The sequence below is a fragment of the Drosophila pseudoobscura genome, chromosome X (genome assembly GCF_009870125.1).
Source record: "Drosophila pseudoobscura strain MV-25-SWS-2005 chromosome X, UCI_Dpse_MV25, whole genome shotgun sequence".
NCBI classification, from domain to species: domain Eukaryota; kingdom Metazoa; phylum Arthropoda; class Insecta; order Diptera; family Drosophilidae; genus Drosophila; species Drosophila pseudoobscura.
This window is the reverse complement of record NC_046683.1, coordinates 24,624,738-24,641,035: the sequence shown is the minus strand read 5'-3', so window position 1 is coordinate 24,641,035 and position 16,298 is coordinate 24,624,738. Positions and strand designations below refer to the sequence as shown.

At 41.6% G+C, this 16,298-nt stretch overlaps 1 long non-coding RNA gene across 1 annotated transcript; it reads left to right on the top strand.

Annotated features, from left to right (window-relative positions):
* Positions 1–5,727: 5,727 nt before the first annotated feature.
* LOC117184658 (uncharacterized) lies at positions 5,728–6,489 on the top strand. Its single transcript, XR_004470070.1, has 2 exons — positions 5,728–5,863; positions 5,919–6,489. It is a non-coding gene; the product is annotated as an uncharacterized lncRNA (long non-coding RNA).
* Positions 6,490–16,298: the final 9,809 nt, after the last annotated feature.

Genomic DNA, 16,298 nt, shown 5'->3' with positions numbered 1-16,298 from the left:
CGATTTGGCTGGCGTCAACGCCTCGATGACATTGTAGATGACATTCGTCATCGCTCAATGCTGGTACTGCAGGGATATTGCGTGTGTACTAACACATGCAAAGATGTTCTCTCTGCGCTCTCTCTCTCATGATGACGTCACTCTGGGGTACGCAACGCGCTAGCCAGTGTGTGACGCTTTCGTTGTATGAACTGCTACATCTATATACTGTTTGGCAGTGATATAACTAAACACACATAATTACATGCATATCGACACAACAGTTATATGTACATACATCTATCGTTTACTGCAATCACTGTCGCACTGTCCCTGTAATCATTTGATTTCGTGCCTCTCTGATGAAGCATTAGGAACAATAAAGGCGTTCCAAGTCACCGAGGCAAATTATGAAAAGACGATGGCTGGCCCAAAACGAGTGTATGACAACGAATTTTTGATTTTTACGAATAATATTTCCACATTGTTCAATCTGCCGAGAATATCGCATCAATCTGCATCATTTCTAAGACATCTAATAGATACTGTTTATCGTTACTGTCGATCGGAGATGACAGAAAAATTTCGAATGCAATGCTCATTCATCTTTTTTTAAACAGAGTCGACCCAGTGACGAAACAAAAGTGGGGTGAACAGCTACTTATGAGAAGTTGCCGCTTTGGTCCTACTTTGAGAAAGTCTTGAATCGTCGATACCAGCATCTGTCTGCTGAGGAATCGACCAAGCCAAGGCAAGACAAAGTCATGCCAAGCAAGCAACATAATCGCAGTTCATTTGCTTGTTCTTCCACTTCCATCAACAGTAGAACTCAACAATCTTGTAGCTACTGCAATTCAGAAGACCATGTAGTGGCGAATTGCCCTCCATTTTCGCGTCTCTCGGTGATGCAAAGGTTTGAGTTTGCCAAGTCGGCATCCTTATGCATTAATTGTCTGCGAAAAGGCCACGCTGTTGTAAAATGCAAAGCCAATAAATGTCGAGTGTGCAGCCGCTCACATCATACATTATTGTATCGATACACAGTGTCGGCTAATAGTCTCGCATCGCCATCACCCCAAGAGAGTCCTTCTCCTCCATCAAATCAGAATCAACCTTCCACGTCACATGTTCTGCATGCGACAGCGATGGACAGGGTAATTCTGGCTACGTCGATCGTAAGCGGCCGAACTAAGAGCGGTGAACACATTCTGGCCAGAGCTCTGCTCGACTCTGGATCACAAACAAATTTCATTACCGAGAACCTCGCTAATCGCTTACAGATCCGTAGAGAGGAGTCCTGTATTAACTTGCTTGGAATGGGTGAATCTAATTCTCAAGTAAAGAATAAAATAAAAGTGAGTTCTCCCTTGATTTTTGGATCCTGAAATCAATTTCAAGTTATCACCCTGACCAGTCAGTGAATGTGATCCGGTCTCATCCATCGTCGTTGTCGACTCTCGTGTATGTGTTCCGCTTTATAAGAAAATGTAAAGACCCACGCCTAAATTTCGAAAAAACTATCTCAACGACCGAATACAATGAAGCCTTTTATAAAATTGGCGAAATCGTCCAACATCACGAGTATCAAGGAGAAATCGAAAAGGTTAGGAAAGGATCTCCAATTGGTCCTAGTCTTCAGCGGTTGAACCCATTCATCCATGAAGACACAGGGACTTGGTGTACCTTTTCGTTGATGCGAGTGGGGGGGCAACTAGCCAAAGCTCCAATATCATACGATGCCAAGTTTCCTCTGCTTTTGACTAAACGCTCACAATTCGTGCGAAGCTATATTTGTCATATACACCATTCGAATTTTCATGTCGGACCACGAGCACTTATGAGCATCCTTCGACAGAGCGTTTGGATAGTGAACGCCCAGGAGGTCTGCCGTCAGACAGTTCGATCGTGTATGCGCTGTTGCAAGCCCCGATTGCTGACGCAACTCATGGGGAATTTACCCGCAGATCGACTACGTGCTCTCCGCTCATTTTCAATTTGCGGCGTTGATTTTTGTGGACAAGTGCACACTACATTGAAAATTCGCGGAAGGCCCCCATACAAATCATACAGTGAGCTTTTTGTTTGTTTTGCGTCCAAGGCGGTTCACCTAGAAATAGTTTTCGATCTAACCACTGACTGTTTTTTGTTGGCTTTCCAAAGGTTCGTCGGGCGCCGAGGATATCCCCATTGTCCATTGCGACAACGGGACGAACTTCGTCGGAGCAAGTAGCCATCTCAGCGCTCTAGGGATCAGGCTCAAGGAGCCAACAACAACGATGGTTTTCAAATGCAACCCTAAAAAACAATGAATGGCAATACAAAATATTTCGGGCTTAGACATATTTCTAATCCTATTTAAAATTTAAAATTTTTCAAGACCAAAAAAAGGCAAAAATACACCTGAAAGGCCGGTTTCGGCCCGTTGCATAAAGTCGAATAAAGCAGATATCGAGCTGAAACTTAATATATTTGATAAATCATTTGACCACAACTACCGCAATAGCCCATATATAACAACAAAGCGTATACGTGATCATAAAGGAAAGTTGTTAGAGATATAAATAAAGTACTTCAATTTTAAGAGAATGGATAATTTTTTGTCTGATTTCTATGTAATAGTGGTAAATATAAAACAGATTTTTGCATAAAGAATTATTATTTTGATTAAATTCTTCCCTAATGACAGGTATAATTTTATTTTTTTTTCTACTATTAAAGATTTCTAACAATTTATTGTTAATGTTCTGTGAGAAAACGCATGACTGCGCTACACCTCTTTCTGCCAAGTTTGCCGAGCTCAGAGGTGCGCTTCCTATCTATTGTCGGCCATGTTTACGAGTTAAGCGACAACATGGCGCTAATCGCCACCTATCGTATATTATTCGCTTGTATTGTTCTTTTATGATTAGCTTACAGGTGGCCATTGGCATACGAATATCCTCCTTATGTTGGAGAAGGGGGATTTTAGTAACAGATCTGGCCAACTCGTCTGCTATACCATAAATGTTTTTTCGAGTTGCCGTAACGGCAGCTGCATGAAGGGAGTTCAGAGCTTCCTTGATTGATATGACCTCTGCTTGGAAGAAACTACAGTGGTCAGGGAGCCTGAAGGAGTACCGTATGTCTAGCTGTTAGGAGTAGAGTCCTCCTCCTCCTAATATCATTTATATACATATAACATAACATATTAAAAATTAATATTTCAGACTAGTGCAATAGCACAGCCTTGCTCAAGCAGCTCAAGCGCGACAATTATTAAACGTATTTCCGACAACAAAACCAAAAATAAGAAAAAATTTTAATGTATTTTCAAAAAGAAAATTTTAGCACAGGGTGTAGCTTTGTGGTCCTTTGACAAGGGTATGCAATAATTTTGGCGAACATTCTAACACAGAAACTGTAAATTCCTGTTGAGTTTTATTTAAAGCGAAAAAAATAAAAATCATAGATAATCATTATTTTTGAGTTTTTTTTTTTATCAAGAATAATGATTAATTAATCTAGGTTAGGTTAGGTTAAGGCGGTAGCCGGGAGGGGGGATGTAAGCCTCCCGCCCCCGAGCTCACTTGGACCTATAGAAGGTCCGTTGTGTTGCCGCGTGGGCATGTGCCCCATCTCGTTGCCTGAACCGTGAGAGCAGACTACTGCAGGATTAAGGGCAGTCCCATCCGGTGGCTTGGATGTACACCGAATCTTCTAGATTGGATTCTGTCCAGTCTCTCTAACCGTAATCAACGTGTTTTTTTTTTGTAATGTGTTGTCAAATATTGTTAATGTTACTTCAGGAGTGACACAGGGAAGTCATCTGGGCCCGCTTGTGTTTATTTTATTTGTGAATGACTTTACTCAAGTTACAACATACTCTACTACACTAATGTATGCTGATGATGTTAAAATCTGTCTGCCTTACTCTGATTGGTACTTGCACACACGCCTTCAACTGGATCTAGGTGAACTACTCTTGTGGAGCATGTTAAACTAATCTTCGTTTTCTGAACCTTTCTAAATTCAAACTTATTACATTTTACCGTCATGCTCCACATTTTGTCTCATATGTTTTAGGAAATCACGTCCGTGAGCGAATTTCGAGTTCAAATGACCTCGGAGTCCTTTTTGATCATAGGATGTGCTTACAAGCTGCAACAGTAAAGCTAAGGGTGTTTTAGCGTTCATTAAGCCTTGGTCCAAGGAGTTTGACGACCCGTACGTTACGAAACAACTGTATATATCATTAGTACGTCCGATATTGGAGTATTGTTTCTGTGTGTGCAGCCCGCAGTATAAAGAGCAGCAGGTTGTTATTGAATCTGCGCAAAAGCAATTTTTATACCCGATACTCAAAATGAGTATATATATTCTTGATCAGCATCAATAGCCGAGTCGATTGAGCCCTGTCTGTCTGTCCGTCCGTCCGTCTGTCCGTCAGTCCGTCCCCTTCAGCGCCTAATGCTCAAAGACTATAAGAGCTAGAGCAACGATGTTTTGGATCCAGACTTCTGTGATATGTCACTGCTACAAAAATATTTCAAAACTTTGCCCCGCCCACTTCCGCCCCCACAAAGGGCGAAAATCTGTGGCATCCACAATTTTAAAGATACGAGAAAACTAAAAACGCAGAATCGTAGAGAATTACGATATCTTTTAGACTGCAGAATCTGAATTCGATCGTATTATTATTATAGCCAGCATCAAGAAAACAATTTCATCTTTTCTAGCCCTGTCTCTCTCTAACACACACGTAGCATAGGCGGCTTTGCTTAGAGTAAAACATTAGCGCCTAGATCTCAGAGACTATAAAAGCTAGAGCAGCCAAATTTGGTATCCACACTCCTAATATATCGGACCGAGACGAGTTTGTTTCAAAATTTCGCCACACCCCCTTCCGCCCCCGCAAAGGATGCAAATCTGGGGATATTCCAGAGACTATTAAAGCTAGAGTAACCAAATTTGGTATCCGCATTTCTGTTAGATCTCACTATAAAACGTTTATCTCAAAATTTCGCCCCGCCCCCTTCCACCCCCACAAAGGACGAAAATCTGTTGCATCCACAATATTGCAGATTTGAGAAAACTAAAAACGCAGAATCATAGATAACGACCATATCTATCAGATTGCTGAATCTGGATCAGATCAGATCATTTTTATAGCCAAAGGAAACAAATCAATTTGCAGTGGCTACGCAGCGCGTGACGTCACGCTCAGACTGATTTTCTGTCTCTCTCGCACGTACTCTTTGTCGTGTCGTTTAATATTAGCGGCGTCTGCCGGAGGAGAGCCATACTGACTTAGTATCGGGTATAACTGTAGAGTTGCGGTGTCCGCAGCAACTCACAACGTTCCCCCTCGTTAATTTTTGCCCCTCGTAACTTTAACTGGGACTCGGGTAGAATCTTGCCACCCTACCGGGGTAGACTAAATCTAATTGACCTGTCGTCGTTGCACCATCGCAGAATATGTTATGGGGTAATGTTCGTGCACAAGCTCATTCTTGGGATTGTTGACTCCAAAAGAGTCAGATTGACTTGGCCGTTCCATCTAGACCTACCCGTACTTTTGGCTAATCCGCTTACCGATATGTAGGTCTAATTATGCCCAACATTATCCCTTTAGGGTTATAGGCCATAACTATAACTCCCTCTGTCATACCTCATCCCCTGAACAATCCCTTAAGCTAATAGCATGCAATATTTATAATCACCCAAAATTTAACAAACTTTTAACTTCTCTTCTTTCCTCCTTTTGTAATTAAGTATCATTATTAGCAGATAATTGTTAGCTAACTAAATAAATCAAATATTTTTAGACGCGTGCGGACACTATATGCTTGCATGGGAGAAAGCGAAGGGGAACTATCCTTTGAGCCGAATCAAATAATAACTAATGGTAAGCGGCAGTATTGTCGCAAAAAACCTATTTTGACTTCTTTTTTGATTTTCAGTGCGCTTTTCACATGAGCCTGGATGGTTGCAGGGTACACTGAACGGTAAGACAGGACTCATTCCGGAGAACTATGTGGAACATTTGAAGCCATACAATTAAATCATGTGATTATAGCGATTCTTCTGCTTTTAACGTATGTCTGTAAGAAGCGCTATGATTATATTGATTTCCGCATCTGCCGATGATAAAGTAGAAGTAGGATGAAATTCAACAACAAAAATATATTGCTTGTACACAAATTTTTTGTATCTATACGTTTTTAACTATCAGCAAAGATTTACTGAATTACTGCTTTACGCTTCCATTTGTTGCTTAATTGTAATAAAATAATTGTAACAAATTTACAAAAAATGTATGTCTATAAATATTACAGCATTTTACGGCTTATAAAATATTAAAACTACGAGAATAAAAAAGGCGCTAAAAAGGGTAAAATGTTCGACCATGTTATGTAAACCATAGAACTATTTATTAAATCCAGACGTATCCGAAATTTGTAAAAATAGTATAAGATTCACTGTGGAATGAATTTATCAGCATATCAAATATACCAAAAAATATAAAGCCAATACGCATTTTTACCTTGCATGACTCTTGTACTATACCCACCAGAATATACAAAAAATATAAGGTTAAAACAAGGAACACATTAAAGGACGCGGATTAGCATTCCATACACACAATGAAAAATAATGATATGCTGAATAAAAATATTTACATTATACACCATGAAAACTAATAATATACTAAACCAAAATATGTTTGTTAACATGTTGCCAAAAATAAGTGAGTTTATATCAAAATTATATAAAACTTACCTATGAATCTAGAATAAATGACAACTAAGCTTCTTTTGTAAATGAGTCTTTGTAGTTTCAGTTATTAGCATGTCTGAAATTAATAAAATAAAGCCTAATATACAGAATCTTTTATGTGCAACAGTTATATTCATTTAATTAATGCAACCAAAGGCGTAACTCGATTGATTCAAATAATCCCAGCAACGAAAATATTTCGATTAATTACTTTTCTTGTTTTGTTTTCGATTTGTAATTCTATGGGGACATTCTATGTCGATGACGATCGGTGTAGGTGTGATTTCTTCTATGCAGACGAGCCTCCCTCGCGGCTCTTGGAATGCAGCGATTAAGAGCGTAGGGAGAAGCAAACAATCTGTTCGGTCAAACTCCTTTAAGGAACAAGTATTCAAATGACCCTCGTAAAATAGAGAGCCTACGCTCACTTTTTGTATTTACTCTCACCATAATTGTACTAAATTCACCACTGTATTCTCTCTCTTATGCCCAGTACTCAAGCACTAAGATTTGTAATAAATAGTTATTCCCTAATACTCAACTGGATCGATCGACTTTTCTCTTTCTTTTATAGACTTTGATTCGTTTGCAGAAAAAACTAACACACCCCCATCCGTGAATTAACATTAATGCGGAAAACGCTCCGTGTACAAACACAATCAATAACAATAACAACGAGCATATGGCGCAGCAGTATATGTACGCGCTATATACAAAAACAATCAAGTGTCAGAAAAACTGCTCTGTTCCAAATCACGTGTGGCGCCGACAGCCAAACTATCACTACCACAGCTAGAACTGAGTGCTGCAATCCTTGTTTTCGAACTCCGACAGGATCTGCACATGGACGTTAACACGGTTTCAGGATGCTTTTGGAGTGATTCCACCGTTGTGCTATCCTGGGTAAACGCATCATCATCAACATACCATACCTTTGTGGCAAATCGAATAGCCAAAGTCCCGTCAAGAGGGATCGCAGCAAGCAGATCTGCAGATCCCCATCGGTGGTTATATGGACCATTATTTATGCACGGATCTCGAGACAAATGGATGAAGGCGTCCATCATAAAAGCCAGCAATCTTGAGAGAAAGGCTAAACATGTAAGCTTGCCAATCGCACCTGGGAAGAAAACATATAAATGTTCTATAAGCTGCAACGCATTGTAGCATATATTTTACGCTTCTTCTACAAAACCAACAGAGTGCTGTAATCGAAGGGTATTTTAATAATCTTTTCGTTGGAGCGTCCGCTGCGACTGCATAGTCGCTTGGATACAAATATGAACTTAAGTAACATAATGTTATTTTTTCTATATACTGTATGTATGTGCCTGCAGAAGGCATGGATGTGCGATATACACTCAGCGTACCCACTGGCGAGCGGGCTGCAAAGTGCATGTTCAGCGGTTCCCACGCGCCGCTATCGATCTGCACATACACTTGCTCGCATATCTCTGCGTACACTTAGAAAATGAATACATTTTCATGTTTAGTTGCGGATAACTTCTAATATAAGGCACTTTGGGCAACGATTTTTTTTTTATAATATTCTTTGCTTATTTCTAAACCTATCTACATTTTTTTTTTATTCAATAAAACAAACTTAATAGGAAAAAAAAATCATTAAAAAAAACATAAGACAAATTTGACACCTCAAAAGTCTGCGTACACTCCAACAATTCTGCGTACACGACTAAAATTCTAAGTTGTTAATATTTTTTGGGATCTTCCTATCGTTTTAAAACATCTGCCAGACGTCTAGGCATTGAGTCAACCAAATTCCTGGTGTCCTCGGCAGCTATTTTGCCCCATTCCTCCAGGATAACTTCCTTCAACATGTTTTTAGAGCTTATGGTGTGCTTACGAATCCTGCGATCGAGTAAATCCCATAGATGTTCTATGGGATACAGGTCTGGGGACTAAGGAGGCGATCGAAGCTCATTTTGTACATTGTAAAGCAAACAGAGCTTAACATTGTGGGCAGTATGCGTCGGATCATTGTCCTGTTGGCAGCAAAAGTCGTCTTCAAGCTGTAATTTTTGGACACTCTGCTGAAGGATTTCTTTCAGAATTTGAATATAGGCTTTGTGGTCCATTGTGGATTCTATAAAAATGAGATTTCCAACACCATTGGCCTCCATACAACCCCACACCATTACACCACCACTTCCATGTTTTACAGTCGGTAGTAAATGTTCTTTGTCCATGGCTGTTCCGCTTTTCCTCCAAAAAATTTTCTTGTCTTTTATGCCCTTGCTCTCATCTGAAAAAATAACCCTTTTCCAGAAGCTGGGAACCTTGAAATGTGCTCATTGGCGAAATCCATACGCTTTTTCCTATTGACCCCAAATACATACGGCTTCCTACGAGCATCTCGGCCATGATACCCCACCTTTTTCCAAGTGCGTCGGACAGTTTCTTCAGATATAACTTTGGAGAAGCCTATATTCAAATTATGAAAGAAATCCTTCAGCAGAGTGTCCAAAAATTACAGCTTGAAGACGACTTTTGCTGCCAACAGGACAATGATCCGACGCATACTGCCCACAATGTTAAGCTCTGTTTGCTTTACAATGTACAAAATGAGCTTCGATCGCCTCCTTAGTCCCCAGACCTGTATCCCATAGAACATCTATGGGATTTACTCGATCGCAGGATTCGTAAGCACACCATAAGCTCTAAAAACATGTTGAAGGAAGTTATCCTGGAGGAATGGGGCAAAATAGCTGCCGAGGACACCAGGAATTTGGTTGACTCAATGCCTAGACGTCTGGCAGATGTTTTAAAACGATAGGAAGATCCCAAAAAATATTAACAACTTAGAATTTTAGTCGTGTACGCAGAATTGTTGGAGTGTACGCAGACTTTTGAGGTGTCAAATTTGTCTTATGTTTTTTTTAATGATTTTTTTTTCCTATTAAGTTTGTTTTATTGAATAAAAAAAAAATGTAGATAGGTTTAGAAATAAGCAAAGAATATTATAAAAAAAAAATCGTTGCCCAAAGTGCCTTATATTAGAAGTTATCCGCAACTAAACATGAAAATGTATTCATTTTCTAAGTGTACGCAGAGATATGCGAGCAAGTGTATGTAAGTGGCTGATCGAGTTTCACGTGCGGCTGAGCGTTTGGATGTTTAAGTGTTGTCGCTTTATGTATTTGCATTGTGATAAAGTGTCACAAAATATTTAATGTATGGATACCCTACAATATACTGGGCAGGCATATTACACCTCCCCAAAAAACGTATTCCTATGGAGTTATTTAAAAGTGTAGTGTATTCTTACTATATATATATAAATGTTTACATTTTATATTTCGTGTCGTTGTGTTCATATTTAAAAGTTTTTCTTATTGATCATTATTTGTGTGTATATTTTGTATATTTGTAATACGTCTAATAATATTTGTATACAAATTTTGTATACATAGGTTGATCATATCTTTTCATTAAAGCTCTCAATTAATATATTTCTTTAACCTATCCTTATGTAGGGTTGGCAGCCCTTTAATGAGTATCGATCTATCGCTAGGGATAGTCAAGGGTATGAGAGGAAGATATATCGATAGCTAAGTAAGAGTTCGACTGCGGGAGCGAGTAGTCGTGCAGAGAAGAACGTGTAACCATTATTGTAACCATTATTAAAATAAAGACAATACAACGACGTGTGGCTTATATTTGATGGAGTTTCTGGAGCGGATTCTTACTCACTTGTAGGGAGCTCACCAAGGATCCCTACAATTTGGGGGCCCGTCCGGAATAGAACCACAAGTGAATGTGTATTCGTGTACAAGTTGCCAATACCATCAAGTTTTGCGCAAAATTGTGAAATTACGACCAACGAAGCAACGAAGACGAAAGGTGATGCCGAGAAGCGGCAGTGAGAAACGAGAATAAAGAGGAAAGAGGATGCAAAACGACACTATTCGTTTTCGTCAAAGTGCAGAGAGCAGAGGTAGCTAACGACGAAGAGCTACAGAGCTACAAAACGACGAGGCTACAAAACGACTGTAGTGGTTGCTTGTCGGGCGTATAGAAGAGCCTATCACTTTTCTTCGCCTGAAAGTAGGCCGATGATATTTGTAAAATTTATATATTTATATTTATATATTTATATATATTATATTATTTATATAATTAGATATCACACCTCACCGAGATACTTATTAATTATTAAGTTTATTTCCGATAGTTAGTGTATAGTTAGGTTGGTTTAATTTCTTTTTGTGGTGTTACATGTTGAATGTTCCTTGTCATGTGGGGCTAGCGCCACCTAGGGGTGACATTAAGAATATGCGTAAAAACGAAAAAAAATCCCCACCATTTCCATAACCGTTCAAGGTGAATGGCGAAGGATCGTGCAAAGGCAGATCCGGAGAACCAAATTTTTGTTGGTCGGTAGATCCGCCCAAATCTTTCTTTCTTCTCGTGGCCGTACAAGAATTCAGTTGCGCGGTGAGAAAAAAATAATAAAAATAAAATTAAACCACCGGGTGTGAAACAAAAGTGCACTAGATCGAAAAAAAAGAACCCAAGAAAGCAGATTGGGTTCTAAACGAAAACGTGAGTACCGGCCTTCGACAGTGCTAGGAGCCTCGAAGTTAGATTTTCCGAATTATTCTGTATTTTCCGCTTGGAGGTCAGCAGCCCCAACACAAAAACACCTGGAGAAAGAGGGAATTAGCACCTCAACCCCATCCCCCTATTTTCGCAGTGCCAGTTCCAACAGGGTAAATATGTGCATTAAGAACTGTTAGAAAAAGTAGCCTGATCAGTATTTTAAAATTCCACATTAGAATCGGCACTTAGTTTGGGAAGTATTCAAAAGCTGCAGCCCGAGCTTTAAGCCCCCGCACTACGAACCAGCTGATCCACCAAGTCGCGGGCAGTGAACTTTGGCTGCGCGAGGCGAAGACAGCCGTCTGACCGGGCTTAGTGCGGCGAATTGGCGTAACCGTTTCGCGTTCAAAACCGGGCCAAGAAGCGCGTTAACCCGGAACTTGCAGTCAGCGTAGGACCGAAGCAGCGGAAATTTTCCTACCGGGCTGGAAAAAAATAGTGCACCACGTGTGTACATAACCTCCCGGCGACCCTGAGTGGTATCGCCTCTCTTGTTCTTCTCGTGATTCGGGCCTAGCTGTTCAACGTGTAGTTAAAGTGCAGTTGAGGCCAGTGTTTTTCATAGGTGCTCGTTAGTGTCATTATGTAGGCTGAATGTACCCGAAAACAAAAAAGTAAAGAGATGTGCTCACATACATATGTACACACAGCCCATTGAAAGCCACTGAGGCCAGTAAGATCCCCCCCCGTGACTCGCATTCCCTTGACCCTCGCAGTCCGGTGATATGTCCGTTTTTGTGTAGTTGGATATACTTAGTGATAATTGTAGACAGAAAAGAAAAACAGAAAAAAAAACCAACAAAACCTGAAAAGTTTGAAAATGCATTTTGTACAAGTTTAAAAGTTTGAGCTTAAAAGCGTCCGCTCGGCCGGGTCACATCAGCGAGCTTATGCCATGCAGCACGTGCTGTACGATTTGTTTTTGGTTTGCAGGTAAAAGCTTAATGCACCCACACACAGCGACACGCCCAGCTACGAAAGATCTTTCGCCGCGGGAACACAAACAACAACTGAGTGAGCTTTATACTATACCAACAACACTACACTTCTTTGCCTCCCAAAATTCCGCGAGCGTGGCAAAAGCTTCGTTTTTTTGCTAGAGCTGTTTGTCGGTCGTTGACCTCACACTTTTAAACTAGTCACAGCTGATTGGCCTTCTGCCTTTACAGTACGATTGGTAAAACGAATAGTATGTCCAACTACTCCCTGAAGCTGATGTGCTGGAACATGTGTACCTATATGGCGCTGAATTATTATCTTTCTATTTAAGGAAAAATCATTAGTTTATATCGCAATATAAAATATCGTATATGCACTTATAACTATTTATACTTATCGTATTTATTAATCTAAATATTCCCTAGAATTAATAGCTATATATCTTGTGACGCTTTTCGTTCCTACCTTTGTCCATTTAGCCTTGTCTTGGAGTTCTCTGTTAGTGTTTTTTTTGTAACATGAGGGTATTTGAATATAGTTTCTAATAAAATGATTGTTAAGATGAATATGTGCTAGACGTTACCGTATTTGGGGGAACCATGCCGCTCGGGAGCGAAATAGGATGACCAATACCGGACACTCCAGGGATCCTGATATTATTATTGGGCTTTTCAGGATCATGGTAGGGTGGGCGTGGCACGACTCCGTGCCAGCAAAACAGAGATGTCCGCCGCGGTGGTAGATCCCTATTCCTTCTCTATACTATCTTTGCCCAAATATACTTACCGAACCCCTAACGATCCTTTCCTTGTTTGTCCCCCTCCCATTCCCAAAAACAGTACGCGAATGTTAATAAAATAATACCAGCAGGAACGAAGCAACCTAACTGGAGGGTTACCCCAAAGAACCCATCCCCATTTCCGACCAGAGACCAGCCGTGGAAGCGAGCGCGTACTCCTTCTCAGTTAGCCGACCACCAGCTTCATTGTGCGAAGATTCTCTTCATGACTCGTTACAGTAATAATTATTTTATTTGGCGCCCAACGTGGGGCCGAAAGGCCCGAAGGTCAGGGTTGACGTAATTGTAAACCTTACAAAGCGAAGTTACATTAACATATATGGTTGTGTGTGACCCCAGCCAACCTTGACTCCGAAGCAGAAAAATTTTTGAGAAAGTCCATAACACCTGCGAGCAGTGCATAGTCATGCACTGGCCTAAGACTTTTGTTCCCCGTTTCCCACCCCCTTCCTTAAATCCCTTCCTTTTGTCCTGGGATTGGATACTGTGATGGTGGATGCTGATTAGTTTCCGATAACGTTTACCCCGCATCGCAATAGGATCCATAACCCCTGTGCGATGGTAAGCTGTTCTGGAATCGATAATAGCTTCAACATAGCTTTATTGCCGAGCAGTATATGCCATAGCAGTGAAATCTAAATGGATTCACTGGTATGTGGAAGTTGGCTGGACACAGGGTTATTCGTGGAGTAAATCTACGACCTGCCGCTATACAGAAGCGTATTAGTGAACACATTCTCCCGTATCCCTTGGAAATTGACAGGTACCTTGGGTAGCTTTGTTTCAGTTTTCGCCGGAGTCAGCTAGAAGAATTAACATATTTTTTTTTGGTTGCCGCTCAACTCGAATCGGGGTTCTAAGGGTGCCTCCGTCTTTTGGTTTCTCTCTCTACTTTCTAGTGATTGGTCTATTCGTGCGCCGATTTATACAGCAGGTTATCGCCGGCCGAACGTGATACCCCTGTTGCTGGTGCGTTTCTTCGTGCTACGCTTCCGGCCCGGACCGATAATGGCTGCGGAAAAGGTATAGGTCGTAGCATGCATAAACTAATACAAACTCCCCGTAACCGCTTCGGTAATGTTTCTTCGATTGGCGGCTGACGAGCACCGTCGTGATCCTGGTATGGGCACGCGGGCAAGAAAGTCGTCCGTCCCTATGTTTAGGCATTCGCCGCAGACAGGATGTGGCCTAGAGCTGCTACTTGGGTCACGATTGCCAAAGATACCTTTTATTTATTTCTCCCTTTATCACTCTACCACGCATAGTTATTGGCAACCTTCTCGGAGGGAAAGGGTTGCATGGGTTCCCCAAATCTCTTTATGAAATATCGTTTTTTTTGAGTTGTCGTTATTATCGTTTGTCGTTAATATTTGTCTGAACTAGATTTATAGGAAAGTGCTTAAAGCTAGTTAATATATAGGATAACTTTACGATGCCGGTAGACCGAAGCCCGGATTATAGGATTCAGCCAAAAGAGAGCGAAACCGTTTGCTGTGTATGCACGCAAGAAGTCGAATACCCAGGCCATCTATTAGCTACCAGCTGTAACCACTATTTCCATCACACCTGCTTTAGTGCACGTTCAGGAAATAAAAAAGTCTGTCCAGTGTGCAGAACTGCGCTGAGCAAATCGACCCTTAATTTGGCAGAAGAACTAGAAGCAGCTCAAGCCTCAGGCCACCAACCAAGAGCAGTGTCAGTGACCAGATCTCGATCGAAAACACTAAAATCACAGCAAAACCAATTATCCGCTGCCAATATGCAGAGTGGGGGCCGAAGTATAAGCCAACCCGAAGGGCCTAGTGTTTCCGGTCCAATGGCCGCTCCAGATCGTCCTAGAGGCCAACCGCCAAACCCTGCGGCAGCAGTGGTGTCAGCTTCAGCAGCTCGAACTGGTCTGCCAGCCACGGATGGTAGCTTGCAACAGACCATTGCGGACGCAGTGGCAGCCGCACTAGCACAGCACACTCAAATGCTAGCTAACGCGATTGAAGCGGGGTTTCAAAGATTGTCGCTCCAGAATGCAGCTCCAGTTCCAACGGAAAGGGTACACCCAGCACATAGGCAGTCATCTCCCGTTAGGTCAAATCAATCCTTTGAGCAACTCTTTAGATTATCCGCCAGGGAAAACGCAGCCTTACCAAACTCAGCGTCCGAGCGACCGACTAACTTGTCAGCTCCACCCGAGTCGCAGCAATCACATCAGTTGCGCGCGGATCGGATTAGCCAGATAATCGCGAACTGGAAGTTGAGATTCTCAGGGCGCTCCACTATGTCAATAGATGATTTTTTGTATCGCGTCGAAGCTCTGACCAGCCAGACATTAGATAGCAATTTTGAATTGCAACCTGTTCGAAGGAAGCGCGGGTGAATGGTACTGGAGGTATCATAAAAGCGTACCAAGAGTGCGCTGGATTGATCTCTGTATAGCTCTGAGATCGCAGTTTTCGGACGGCAGAACAGATTTAGAAATCAGAACCGCGATCACTCAGAGGAAGCAGAAACTCAACGAACCGTTTGACAGTTTTTATGAGGCCATAGTTGCGCTTGCAGACAAGCTTGTGCAGCCCATGACCGAGCAGTCCTTGTTAGAGGTGTTACGAGCAAATCTGCTCAATGACATACAACATGAGATTTTATATGTGCATACATACAGAACATTGTGCAGTTGCGACAAGTGGTACGCAAGCGTGAAAGGTTCATCGAAAACACTGCTAAGCCAATCCAGGCTACTCGACGATTTGTTCCTCGCAATCAGGTAAACGAAATGTCCATCCAGACAGAAGGTCCTGCAGAATCCGATTCGGAAGAAGCTGACGCTTTTGATATCGACGCGATGACGCTTTCTTGCTGGAATTGCAATAAAAAAGGCCACCGATATCAAGAGTGCGAAGCAGAGCGTAAGGTGTTCTGTTATGGATGTGGTAAGCGGGACACATATAAACCATCGTGCCGAAAATGTAGCTCGTCAAAAAACGAGTTGGCTCGTGCACCGCTATCGAGTGCACGCAAATTAGTGTCGAAGGCGACGAATACGGAGGAACCAGGGCAACGTCAAGCTCACTCCCACTACCCCCTGACATGATAACGACCACTATGACACCATTACAGGACGACGATCAGGAAACGACCCCTGCGCCTAGCAAAACTCGAGACCGTAAGCGTAGAAAGCTGTTCCGCACGCAGAGTAAAAATACACGCAGAG